The sequence below is a fragment of the Botryllus schlosseri genome, chromosome 1 (assembly GCF_051294905.1).
Source record: "Botryllus schlosseri isolate E-star chromosome 1, Bs_hap1, whole genome shotgun sequence".
Taxonomy (NCBI): domain Eukaryota; kingdom Metazoa; phylum Chordata; class Ascidiacea; order Stolidobranchia; family Styelidae; genus Botryllus; species Botryllus schlosseri.
In genome coordinates, this window is record NC_137236.1 from 8,428,684 (window position 1) to 8,443,763 (window position 15,080).

The 15,080-nt window shown below is 39.5% G+C and overlaps 1 protein-coding gene across 1 annotated transcript in view; it reads left to right on the forward strand.

Moving 5' to 3' along the window:
* Positions 1–15,080, forward strand: part of LOC145433477 (uncharacterized) — a 288,213-nt gene that overhangs the window by 173,268 nt on the left and 99,865 nt on the right. The window lies entirely within an intron of this gene.

Here is a 15,080-nt window from a genome sequence, read left to right on the forward strand (position 1 = left end):
AAGCGAGATTGAGTTGTGACCCGGAGCCTTGTGACTTGGTTACGACCCTGCTTCTCATACTAAAGATTTAAGTGTAGTTGAATCGGCGAATAGTTTAAAGGAGCACTGCACTCTAAAAATGATGTCGTCTCAAATTGAAGGGCGAAACGAGAAAATTTTCTAGGCCGCAGCCATTTTCTTCAGAACGCCACCGTAAAGGAGCTGCAATTTATTGAATTTTCCACATCGGAATCATGCTCCAGCTGTCCCGCAGAAACCGAACTTTATATCGTTGTCAGCCGATGTTATTATGAAGGAAATATGTCGTACACGCAAAGGTAGTTTAGATACCGCGTTCAACGGAAAATGTTCAGTCAGGAGATTTATGTCAAAATCGGGCCTAGTGTATTCTATTGTTTTGGGACATAGGGCGTGTACGACATATTTCTTTCATAGCATCGGCTTACAACTATACAAAGTTCGATTTCTGCGTGACTGCTAGAGTATGATTCCCCTGTGGAAAATTCAATAACTTGCAGCTCCATTACGGTGGCGTTCTGAAGAAAATGGCTGCGGCTTAAATAAATTCTCGTTACGCCCTTGAATTTGAGACGACATAGTTTTTAGAGTGCAGTGCACCGTTAACAAATTGATTATAAGATATTATATTATTCGATTATAAATTGAAGCATTAATTGATGCACCAATTGTGTTCAGATGCATAAATTTCTCTACATCATCAAAATTTCATGGGGTACCAATGAACCTCGGACCTCGTTCGATCATAACTTGTTAGCTGCTTAATCTTAGAGGGGCACTGCGATTTAAAAATGTTGTGGTCTCAAATTAACTCGCAGGTCGAAAAAAAGTTGCCGCAGCCAGCCATTGTCTTCAGAAAGCCACCGTTATGGTGCTGCAATTAAATTAAAGTTAACATACGACCTCCTTTAGAAAGATCTGTCCTCCTTTTCAGGTTTTTGAAAATGTCGTCCTAGGAAATGCCTTCCTTTTTTGGCAACTCCAGTACTGTTAGTGTGAAAATCCTCCTTTCCCGATTCCAAAATATGATAAACATAAATTAAATGAATTTTGCATAAGACCCGTTACGCTCGAGCTTCCGCGTTTCTAGTGCGTTAACTTCACCATGGCATATTTTCGCAACGAGTTAAGAATCGATGACGCGCAGCCACGTCAGTTGGTCTTAATACGAAATTTTGCAGCTCCATTACGTCAAGCACAGTGTTTAGCATAGCATAATATACCTTCGTTTTGGGACGGCTCAAGAATTTCGATCATATATAAGGATTCTATTTTATAGAACTTCTATGTATATTCAAATTGAAGCGGATCCATACTAGACAGGTAGCAAATCTTACCTGACGAACACATATCGCAATCAAACCATGGTTCGACTTCATTTTCTTGTCAGTTTCTTTCAGTTCGAGCAGGATATGAATCTCATCGTCTTCATTTCCCTGCAAACAATTAGATTCATAATAGACAGGTGAAGGACTAATAAGAACCATAATAGACAGGTGAGGGTCATTCCTGCAAAAGTTTCCATTCCAGCCATCACATTCTACATTTCAGATGAAGGCAAGTTTGGGCATTAGCGCTGTACGCAAGTTGTGGAATTACTGATTAGATGCGCGCTATCTCGTTTGCTATCATCTGAAGGCTACTAATTCTTGTCTGCTTTATACACTCGCATTCCCTCGGTGTCACTTGTCAGTGTTTGATTTGTTATTAATACTGCGCATTGTGCAGTACACGGCGTTGAATTACGTTGTCAAAAATTGATGCAACACGAGATTCTCGATGGCGCAAATTCTGAATTTATTCGATTAGTTTGAACGACAACATTCTATGCTGATTTCCTTATTAGATGTACAAATTCGACCTCATATTTAGAAACGTAGATTTCATCGCGCGCTCCAAGAAACACCATCTCCTATTGCGATTTGACGAACAAATACACCTTCTACAAATTAAAGTGCATTATTTGCATCGATGAGGGCCGCAAGCCGCGTTCAAAATATTTCAGCGGGAAATCGCGTCGCGTAGCATTGTGCGATGCGATATGCGTGCACAGACGAATATCGCTGATTGGTCGCTGCCCTGCGCAACACCGATAATACGACTTGTTGAATCGCAACTGAATATTGGAGTCAGAATAGTCATTTCAAAAGATCGTTGTTTTGCGTTTCAAAAAGAGGGATTTCGACACCCCCTGGCTACGCGCCTGCCGCCACCCCATGCAAAAAGAAAAGTCGGCGCCTATGTATGTAGCACTGTTAATTATCAAACATAATACCAACTTCTTGATCAGTGTCTGCTCTCCAAAAACTTTATCAAGAGTGAGAAGCATTTCCATACTTCTCATGCATTTCCTCAACACTTCTATCAACAAGCAGTTGAAACTCATGTCTGATCTATTGGGAATAACAAAGCGTTACTCAGAGCCGTTAGTCATGAATATGCACATCACTTAAACAGGTTAGCTAGAGTAAGTAAATTCATCCATATTATCTATTTTAAAATACATAGTTATTCACTAACTTATCTTGATACGAACATAATTAGATTTTTTTCATATAATCATCACAATAATTGAATTATTTTTAGCATATGGTATCACGAAATCTAATTAATCTAACCTAATTAGTTGAATGTTTCCATATTCTTTCAATTCTGATCATATTCATTGTTCTTTTGAAAATGCCTAATTGACTAAGGTATTTGGTAGTGAGCAAACAAAAATATCCGCCTCGTGCAACATCACGTGCAACTTTTCAGCTATGGTGCACAGACGCTAACCAATCTCATGCTCATTCCTATGAACTAAGCTTGAATTTGGCTGGATTCCCTTGTCATTCATAATTTCTGTCAATTTTCAAGTTTTTGCAAGTTGAGTAATTCTAATTGTAATCTAATTTGGAAAAAAATGCGCTTTAATTCTAATCTAGTTCAATTTGAAAGGGCTGAAAATCTACTAGTTGTCCAAGCCTGGTACAGTGTACACTGTACACATGTTGTGTAATAGGAAAACAGTGTATATTAATGCAATAGGAAGATACATAGGCAATACAATTGCTTAATTTACCGAGGCACACAAACAATTTCATTTTACTGATTTTCGAAGTTATGACTGCAAATTGAAGTCATCTGTAACGAATGAAAGAACTCACCGGGTCTAATATCTTGCAGCATTGGAAATCTCTTCAAAATTTCAGCAACGCCACTGAATTCTAGCACCTTCAGCTGATTACGTCTGTCGTGAGGTGTGTACTTTATGAGAGTGATGACATTCAGCCAATTGGCGCCAGGTCTATTGAAGTCTGTTTCCAACTGCACCCTGGCATCTTCAATCGTTATATTAGGGTGACCTTTTGAATAACATGAAACTTATAAATGATAAAAAAAAGAATAACAATCATCCCAATCACCTGATGAGACTAGACACAAAGCCGGCGCTCTCCATGAAGACGTATCAGATGCCTTTGTCTTTTGTCTGAGATTCCTCAACTTTTTCGACAGCTTTTTCGAGAAGTAATACTGGAAAGCATTTGATCATGAATGCACTTTAATACAAAATATATTGAATTCGGAGAGGATTCGGGCAGCAGGTCATAGTCAAGAGAGGACGGTGCTTCATAGCAAAACAAGTCCAGTGTCTTCATATTTTTGTGTCTCCTTTTACAATGGCTATACGGAGATCTTCATATTTTTAATACACTATGCCACAGATCCTGCATGACATGACAACACTCGGTTGTTGTCTGTGACAATAAATGTGTAGACAGAAAATCGGTAGTTCCGATAAAAGGGCACAACCAACACTTTCCATTAGACATTCTATCAAACCATATCAAGTAATTGAAACAGGTCAACTGCAAAGAAAGATGTACATAACTTCATCTGCAAGTGAGGTTTCATCACTAGGTCTGTTATGATATCTTCGGATGAAATTAATAAACAGCATTAGCTCCCATTTTGATCGTCTGCTCTTATGGCGCATCAAGCTGCTAGATCGAAAATAGGTAATATATATCTACCTACTCATACCGCTGGGCGCTAGTGCTGTATGTGAAACTCGATAAAATGAACATAACATTATTTACAGATGATGTAGAAAATTTACATAAACGAATTACCTTGCAGTAAATCAATGTGCTCCCTCTTAATTCCGTTTTGAACTAAAAACATCTCCATTTCCTCGCTATATGCTATTTAGATTCACGTAACAAAGACCGACATATTCACGGTATATCTCACCATAGTGTCCTATATGGTGTCGACACAAGCAAATCGCACGGTTCAATGAAATTGTATCACGTCACAGTTTCCATTTGGCTACAGGCAATTTGACGGTGATTTTTGACCGACTTGCCGAGCATTAAATTTAATGAATCGGGTATCAATCGAAAGCTGACGCTGTACTGCTTGCGAAAATATAAATTTTATTCCACTCATGGCCCTGGAACCCCCACAATCTGCCCCAAATTATTCATTGTCGAGTAGATTGGCAGTGTGACGCAACAAAGATGTCTGGCGAAACGAGAGACTACCTCAAGAGCAAGGATGCGGCCGAGCGGCGAGAGTGGGATCAGCTGACGTCGCGGCAATAGCAATGTGCAACCGCGCCACAGAGAAACGCTGCGCTGTTGATACTTTTTCTATGCGTTTCGGTACAAGCGAGCACACACCAGCCTTTCCTTGACTTGTAAGGGTAGAACTGGGTCCACAGAATGTATTTGGTCCCTACCAATTTTCGCGCAATCCTTCAGCTGTTAGAGATATTTCTAGTAAGAAAAATATACTTTCAAGTAATAAGATTCACTCAAGACAGCAAATTCAGATAATGTAAAAATATCATATTGTAGTAATACAACTACAGTGTTGAGTTTTCACTCTAGTCCCCATAAGCACCACGTCGGTGACCTTGCCAAATTCCGAGAAGGCGAAAAAGTGCAAACTCTGTTGGGCCGAATGGACAATGGACATTCAGTTATTCACAGATGCAAAAAAATACTGCAAATCCGTTTTACGTAAGTTACATTAGGAATATATATACAGGCTACAGAATGAATATAATTCAAATATCTGTGATACCACTGTATTACTTTTGACGCAAAAGGTCCCCGGCATTCAAAAAAACTGTTTGGTGATTGAAAAATGCTAAACCAAATTCCAACGTCAACGTTTATAGTGATATCAGATATATTCCAGTGAAAAACAAAGGTATGAATTTGGTGGTAACATTTTGGAATCATTTGGCAGGTATGGCCCGCAAGCTTTCTAGTAACGGATTGAATCCGGACAGCGATACCAGTTTAATTCGACACTCCTGCTGTTAAACTTTATTCAACAATCAACATTTTACCTGCTGCATTAGCGGACCAAGTCCTACCCATACGGATCAAATAAAAGCTTGTAATGTATGCTCATTGCTCATGCTCAATGCTCCTTGCTCACACTTAACCATAAAAGCGACTATAGAAAGTATCGACACCCGCCATCAACAGCGCGACGTGTCTCTGGAGCCCTACGCAACAAGCAGGGCTAAGGCAATCGATATCGTAATAATCTGACATATCCAATGTAGACTACTTAGACGTAGCCTACATATCTCTATCAGCTGAAGGATATTGCGCGAAAATTGGTAGGGCCATAATACATTCTTGTGGACCCAGTTGTACCCTTACAAGTCAAGGAAAGGCTGGTGTGTGCTCGCTTTTAGCGAAGCGCATAGAAAAAGTATCAACAGCGCCACGCATCTCTGGAGCCCTACGCAACAAGCGGGCTAAGGCAATCGATATCATAATAATCTGACATATCCAATGTAGACTACTTAGACGTAGCCTACATATCTCTATCAGCTGAAGGATATTGCGCGAAAATTGGTAGGGTTCTAATACATTCTGTGGACCCAGTTCTACCCTTACAAGTCAAGGAAAGGCTGGTGTGTGCTCGCTTGTACCGAAACGCATAGAAAAAGTATCAACAGCGCAGCGTTTCTCTGTGGCGCGGTTGCACATTGCTATTGCCGCGACGTCAGCTGATCCCACTCTCGCCGCTCGGCCGCATCCTTGCTCTTGAGGTAGTCTCTCGTTTCGCCAGACATCTTTGTTGCGTCACACTGCCAATCTACTCGACAATGAATAATTTCGGGCTGATTGTGGGGGTTCCAGGGCCGCGAGCGGAATAAAATTTATATTTTCGTAATCAATGCAGAGTCAGCTTTCGATTGATACCCGATTCATCAAATTTAATGCTCGGCAAGCCGGTCAAAAATCACCGTCAAATTGCCTGTAGCCAAATGGAAACTGTGACGTGATACAATTTCATTGAACCGTGCGATTTGCTTGTGTCGACACCATATAGGACACTATGATCTCACTCACTCTGGTCCTGCGTGGTAATGATCGATTGTCTCAGGATTGCGTCATACAGTCACGTGACTCAGTAAGTCATGCGTAAAGAAGAGACAGAGTCAATTTTTCATTTCATCAATGATAAAATACCAAGGGTACTACTAATAACTGAATGATTGCTATAATGTTGTTCGATGGCAAAGACAGCGTTACCGGATACAAGTAAAATGTTCAACATCGGGGTGTTTCATACATATTTGTATTAAAAATTTCTTCAGTAAGTTTGGTAGGGAAATAATATGATCACCTGTTTATTTTATCGCAATCTCTTGGTATGTTGATCCGATAATTTGTTTATAACAAACTGAAATGAGAAACAAGCGATCAACTATAAGGATTAACGTGACTATCGTAGGTATGTAAAGTCAGATCAGAGCAAACCTCAAGACAGCGAGTCGTCGGTCAGGTATTGGTACAGCACGACCATAATATCTTATCACCAATCTATTTGCTTGAAGCCCGGTACCACTGTCGGTTACAACCTTGGTTAGTTATATCTGTAATAATATTGTTTATTAAAAACTGCGGCCTGAAGAAAAATCTATAGCTTAGGACATACCGATCAAATCACATTTTGCGAGGCTTTTCGACGTGTATCAATATTACCGCTCTTTTGGATGCCTGGGATGATATATCACGTCAATAGTAACTTCATGAAGTTTCAGAGCGAAGATTGGCCAGCGACCTCTCAAACTCCCTCTCAATTGATATCCGGTATGAATGTTTGACACCGCATGAAATTCGTCCGGCATGACTGTACTGATATGCATGTGAGCTCATAGACACATCATATGAGCATTAACCCACATCTTATAACATTCCCTGATGATGTGTGGACGTGCACACAACATGGCGGATTCTCGATGTCAGATCTCAGCCGATAATATGTGTCAGTCAAATATTGTATATACCTATGCACAATGTTGTGTCTCATTCAACGCTGTGAATTTACAGTGTATGTAGCGATTTCGGTGCGTATAGTGAGACGATATGAAAAATTAGACTATAGTCTGTAATTTCACTGGAAATGGACATGGTCAATTTAACATGGGCATTTCGCGTCCAGTTAGTTCATTATGACTATGTCCTGGGACGCGGCCGTAACCAAAATATGAAATCGAAATGTTGCCATCGACCACCCCTGCTCTAGTACCACTCTTGTTGAAAAACGGCTGCCTACATTGTATTTCCGGTTGATTTCAATTTTCAAGGTCCACCGGTCCGCCAAATATCTTTTGAAATTGCACCGGTCCGCTAGGTAAGAAAGGTTGAGAACCGCTGTTAGTTTATTAATATTATATCGCTATTCGTTTTTTTTTTTCTGGAAGTTGAGGATCTGTTAAATCAAAAGCGAGAATGAAGCGGCACCACAGATATTTTAAATATATTTTTGTGCAACAATAATGTTCGCCATGTAGTATGCAAATACCGTTTAATGAATGAGGTCTTCACTTCTGTAAATAACTACGTTTAGGTCTATTTTTCCACAAAACTCGGAGTTCAGTGTATACTTTTTCGTTACCGAATTTAAGGTGTCTATGGCAGGGACTTGTTGCTGATGGCCATTACAGTGAAAGCGTAACATCACTGTTATAATGTGGCCTATGAACATACCCAACATTTTCTCTCTTGAGTTATTATTTAATAAAGGTATTGCGTACTAAAATTTTCAACGGTTATCAAAAATGTGCTGCTCAAATTGTGCCGCATATTGCAGCCTTTTCTCTGAATCGTCGTATGAAATCGTCTGGCGGGCCGGATGCGGCCTGCGGGCCATATGTATGAAACCGCAGCTATATCGCATGCCAATACGGTAATGGCAATATGGGGTACCGTAACCTCTCCGAGCACATTTGTTCATTATAATTTTGGGTCAGAGAGGGAGGGATAATATATGACAAAAAGACGTGGAATCTAACACATGAAAGAATAGCGATATAGAGAATGAATATTTATAGATATGATTATAATTACAATAATTGCGACATGAAGCTGCACGTGATCCGGTGATCATCGAATCTACTACAAATCTTAGCAGTGTGATGTGTATTGTTTAAAAAAAAATAGTGAATGTAACATTATATAGTGCAGTGGTTCGCAGCCGGGGGTACGCGAAGCATTTTCAGGGGTCTACGAAACCTGTAAATTTGCAAAATGGTTGATAACCTGATTTGTATTTCTTTTAATTAGTGAAATCACGAGGCAATTTAGCTTCCTAACTGCTAAAAGTTGAAGACTGAAACCAACAGAATTGCCGTCTGAGGTGGAAATCCTGCTGTGCAAACAATTGCCAAATTGCCAATAGTCTGTTGATACAAACATATTGCTGTTTAGAGATGTTCTGTTGGGGTTTGCGGGAAAATAAAAATAAAGTAAGGTCAAACGGGGTGAGTTTCAAATGTTTGCTAAAGTCCATTTTATCCTGTAATATAAACTACATACCCACCATCTCATATGACTTCAAGATGACCTGCTAGATAGAAATATGTAGGCTATCCGGTATATGTTCATTCACAAATTTTGGTGCCGTATATGTTGCGATCACACCCAAAGATGACGTCGGAATCGTGGATTTTCGGCACTCTTGCAAATCAAATCGAAGATGCCGATTTTCAAGACACGATCATGTATTTAAGACATGCAGTTACAGAATTCGCATCGAAATAATATAGGTTCACTCAATTTTGACATATATAGTATTATGTTATTTTCAAGAAAATACATGTTGTTGCTGTTTATCACTAGCCTAATGTAAATATTTTGCACCAGACAGATTACGCTTGCACAATAGTTGAGCTAAATTCGAAGTAAAACTTTTGGGGGTCCACGAAGATAAAAAGGTTGAGAACCACTGATATAGTGGGTACTGCGGTTGTGATTGTAATCTTAGAGATCTTCCACTTCAACAGCTTTTGTAACGAACTTACGTGTTCCCCAAATTTAGTTGGGCAAAATAGAATGTAGAATTTAGATTAGTGCGCATCTCTTTTATCAATGCAATATCAATAACGATTCCCCAATCTTGTCCGTTTATCACAGTATCAGTGTAGGTAGTTTTGAACTTTGCATCCATTTTGGCGCTAATACTCATGCTGAATTAGTTTCTCAGGTGGATACGGCTATTATGGAAGCTTTCGACTTTGGGAAATGACGTCTAATATACGTATAATGCCTTTTATCTACCGATCTCATCAAACTATGCATTGCATCGCAGATATATCACGCAACAGCAGACGCAAGTGATAGCAGCATGCTCGACATACCTCTTGGAAAGATGAGCGTAGACGCTACTTGTCAATTATTTGCTGAAAACGCTTATAACCTGTGATATGATGTCCATATCGCCTATCAGAAGGTCAACTTTAACAGCGTGGAAATCGTGATATTTACCTAAATATAATCGAGATATGCCTGCATTACGGCATAGCGGGTCGGGAGAAATTAGAGGTAAATGAAATCGCTTTAAATTTTTAGTACATGAATCTATCCGGGGAGTAGCCTATTATAGATCATTTTTCGCATTCAAGTATTATAGATGACAGCATAAGAAAGTACTAACACGATATAGCAGATCTGCCATTTCTGACTCAAATTGGTTCTCATTATAATTTGCGCCTCGTTACCTCCAATGACGATATTGCAGAGTAGCTTGCGGCAACTGCTGGATGAAGGAAGGAAATGGTGAAGAGCGAAAATACGCTACCGCTAGGCACACCGATCGAGTCCATGGTCTATCTCAGACGCGGCGGAATGAGCGATAGCCCTATTCATTATCATCAACGAACAGAAAATTGTACTTTAAATGCGGAAAGCGATCTTTGAAATTAGTAAATCACATACTACTTTTGACTCATTCATTGTAGCCATCTCGTTTTAATTTATATATAGAGTGTTTGATTGGATGGTTTGTACAGTAATGATTAGGGCAAGTTTTTGCAACTTTTGCAACTTTTTTACAGCCTCCGACAGCTTCCTAGATACTGGGAATCTATGTACTATGATGTTGTAAGCTGTGTGGAGCGATTTTATTGTGCAACTTTTTACAACTTTTCTCTATTTTTCGTGTCAATTTTACTGCAACTTCTATCAAACATTGCGTAAAATGTAAAGGGGTGATTTAAAAACATGCTATATACTACTTTTAGTTATGATTTTATTCTCTTTGATTTGCAAAACAAAGAGCTATATGACGGTTTAGCTGGATCTCACTGTTATCTATGCCACAATGGCATGAAAGCAATAAGTTCAACTACCCCCGCCATCCTGCCAAGCACGACCGTGCTCGAGCAATATGTAAAATAGTAAATAGATCGCTGTATTGATTCTGCCGTTTTAAATTTGAAATAGTTTCCCATTTCACGAACGCCCTGGCGAGACCACCAAAAATTACATTTACAATGGTTCATCTTTTTCGGGCTATTGATTTTGTTAACGTTGCCTGGAGTGAGTTTTTCTGTAATGACTTGAGAGACCTAGGGGGTTTGGGGTGTGTTATTCGCAGATATTTCGGGAAGGAAGGAAGTGGCGGATGGCGGAAGTTCTTCATACGAACTCAGCGTGAATGAATTATCCACGCGACATTTGCTCGAAGGCCTCTGACGATCTCGTTGTCGAAGATCACGGCAATCATCAGATCCCGGTTCGTAGTTTTTCGGTTGGAAATTATTCCAGCATTGCATGATTTTTTGCTGTTTTACGGGGGAAATGTAATTTTAGGCGGTTTCGTCAGATAGTATTTTTTTGTGGTATTCATGGTGTTTGTCGACTACTATGGTCATTTACACCAGGCCGATATTGCTCATTATTTTCCGTAACTGCCGACTTATAGAACGGCCCACCTCTAGGCTTTTTGTAAGACACCGCTTACGCAGATGAGGTGGCGAGGAGGAGCCTAGGTAAACCTCCAACACTTAGGTATCGGAATTCTGAAGTCGACCGTCAGATAGTTAAATGGAGTTAGGAGAAGTAACAAATTTGACAGCTCTGCAGGAAGTAAGTTATAAAATGGAGCCTTTCGAGTATCTTGTATACCCTAATAATTCAACGAAAATTATAAATGCAACTTTTGACTGCAACTTTTGTTAAAATTAAATACAAAAACTTGCCCTAATCATAACTGTACGAATAGGTTTATAATTTGATTGTATTATTGTTTAATTGTAAATCAGGTCTCAATTTACATTTTAAATAGTTCATGGATGCATGAATTGACAGTATTCTGCATTCCACGACGTTTTGAACGCTTCGAAGGTCTAAAAACTATCATATACTTGACAATACGGTGGTATGTGTATTGTGCTTTGTCGATATCTGCATTCATACTAATCCTCTGTGGCTTTATGATATATTTGAGTGGAATTACGCGATGGTCAATGCTTCTCAAATTTCAGAGTCTGCCTTCCAGTATTCCCGATGAGAACAACCGAAAGTTTTGTTTCGGCGCTATTCGTGGATTGTCGACCAACGACAAGATTACATTTCCCAACCACAGGAACAAAATAATGCCTGTTGTTTGAACCAACAAAATTAGTAAGCAAAAAGCAGCGCAGCAAAGCAAAGACCATTGCATGACATAGGCTCCGTTAGATGTCAGTTTCTAATTGTCCTAATGTATTCGTCTTTGTGCAGTAACATGCGTACAAATGAATTATTTTACTTCTTCATGAATAAACGATAATTTTTAAATAAACTTTTTCCTTTAAGTAGCGAGGTTTGACTACATTTTTTGCATATCAGATATCTTCATAACTGGTGCGTTGTTGTTACATCTGTTTCGTGTATATTCATGATGCAACGACACAGTGGTAACAGTGGGCAAAATCACCGTGTTATGCGTTTTGACAGTAATTTTAGTTGATATGAACATTATTTTTTACGATAATCACAATTTATGAACATTTTAATGTATATCTGAGGTTGAAATTACTTCCGGTTCAGAGAATTCAATTTGTGATTATCAAATCTGCGATTTAACCGAGTTAAAATTTCTCGGGAGTAACTATAAACGAGTTTTCCGTCCGCCATTATATGGAACCTGGTACATCCGTGAAATCACTGTCGATAACAACATGCAACTCAGCAGTTAGCAATGCAGTTTGGTATAGTTTACAATTCATACTGCCATGTCTGTGTGCGAAACCTGCGACTAATGTACGGCTAAGCCTATTTTGTGCTACTGATGACAGTACGTGTTCATTCTCTTCTAATAATTGATTTCAATCGCCGGATTGCAATGGAATCACATGTGTATTGCACTGGTTGCACTGCACCTCGTTTCTCCAACGGTGCTAGTAACATCGGTAGGCGCATGAAGGTTAACCCAAGATAACCTTTATATTTGAAGCAATTCGCTCTAGATCGGCATTACGTCGTTTTGGAGCAGATTGAGGACCGCAAAGCTGCAGCATTTGTATAGGTGCGATTCACGATACTTCATGGTTGTTGCAGGATTTATTTTATACCTTAAAACTAACATAAATATATTTACTGCGTCGTTTCTAAGGTGTCGTCCCGGAAATCTGTCTTCACCAAACGTTTAGAAGTATTGCGATGGCAATCGATTGGATGCGGAGGAAATTGACTTATGTGACCGATCACATATTCCTGTTGATTGTGGCGTTAATGTTACTGGACACCGCTACAAACATCTACTCCACAATACAGTACTGTACACGCGAAGACCTACTACAAGGAAATGTACCCGCTATATTGTCAGCATTAGGTGTCATGATTGGTGTCTGCGTAAACACCGTGGTTATCAAACATGTCTGTTTGGCGAAGCAGTTGGCGAACAGCTCGAAGGAATGGAAAGGTCTGGTTTATCGTTTTTTGACGACGTGGAAAAACGTACAATGCATGTGTGAATCAATCCCTCACTTATGTATCAACCTCTATCTGCTGTCGAAGAAAACAGTTCTAGAAATAGAGGACAATTTGTTGACTGAAGCATCGCCCATGATATCCTTCTGGTCAATTTTATTGTCGCTACATGTGCCGTACGAAGAGTATCTCGAGGCAAAAGGCGTTCAAGCATCTTTCACAGAGAGGTGGTTCGTTCTCGTGGCCAGACTAGGAGTATTCGTTACGAGGATAGCTGTTTTCGTTCATTTCGCAGTGGTCTTTGACTTCATAGGCGCTTTATTACTTTCCGCTATGTGGTTTTTTCGCTATATTTTCCTGCAATGCCGGATGGGCGAAGATAGTGATAATTTTTTATACTGGTTTAAATCGAGGAATGGTGGGTCTACAGTGGCGACTTATTTCATGCTTACGCCTTTTTTGCCGCACAAATGTAGCAAAGGAGGTGCACTAATATTATTTGTTTTCTTCCTCGATCAAATGGTGGTTGTGTATATGTCTGATGTTTTGCATCAAAGTCAGTCTATTCAACAACAACCTCCGTGTCTGATCAGTTCTGTAGAAGTTAATTTGGTCAGTATCCTATCCTCTGGTTGCTTGATATTTTCCATAGCTCTCAGTAACATTTCGTCTTAGATATCCTGCATGACATGATTGCGAATTCACTTCCCTTTTATAGCATCGCCGAAAATAAAATTAATACCAAGCTTGTGTACATTCGTCAGTCTGTATGGCTGAAATGAAATAAGTGTGAAATACGTTAGTGGTAACCAGAAGGTATATATGACTATTTACAGACTTCCACAATTGACGCTATACTATACCACACAGTATATATGTTGATCTCTTGCAGAAAAATTAGGAGTTTTGACTCTCTCATTCAAGTCGTATACAGGCATACATATATGCTACCGCGAATAATTCAGCACTTGTATGGTGTCAAAGTAACTGCAGCAAAAGATCAAAAACATGTTAAAACACAGCTGTAGCAGATATGGGTGACTGGAAAATACGCAGTCATCATTGCAGACTACAAAAAACCAGCAGGAACATTATATAAAGGTGTCATGATTAGAAGAACACCCCGCCTGCGTATCAGGTCCGCAACTGAAAATACTTATGAGTGTAGAATGAAAAATGGGTTGGAAACTGAACATGCGTACTTTACGTTCGCGGTTAGATGCAGATCACCCGAGATTTGAACTAATTTGAATTACCAAATCGATATGATGAAAATTCTACGAATCCTGAACTTGAAACTATTTGTTTGGCGGTATATTACAGGAAAAGGCCAATTTGGCTTCAAAACATGGTAGTTGTTTTCATGACGGAAATTAAGCAGGAAGTTTCTCCGATTTTTACACGTCTTTGATGCGTTTGATCGTAGCACTATCTAGATCACACAGTTCAAAAGATAAAATACCGCCAGAAAACGTTTTAGTTGTGCATTGTGAGAACGTGTTGTTGGTGGATTTCATCACAATGTCAGATATTTTCAACAGCGTGTCGAGGCTGCTAACCCGAGACAACCTTTCCTGCAACCATCGCAAATTAAAATAGAACTCCTTCGGAACATGTGGCAGCGCTGACGCTGGCAGGACATCAATTTCCACCGATGCACATTCTTCTTCATCTTGCTTCGGCGGTGCTTTGCGTATCCTCGAATCTGTTCCATACCTTTTCTTTATATGATCAGCTATCTTTATATCTTCCGACATGGACTTGATGTTTGTTCCGAATTTAGATCTTTGCAAAACTGACTTATGCAATTTGACTTTTAAGCAGCGGAACTCCTCTGTGGTGGGTGTA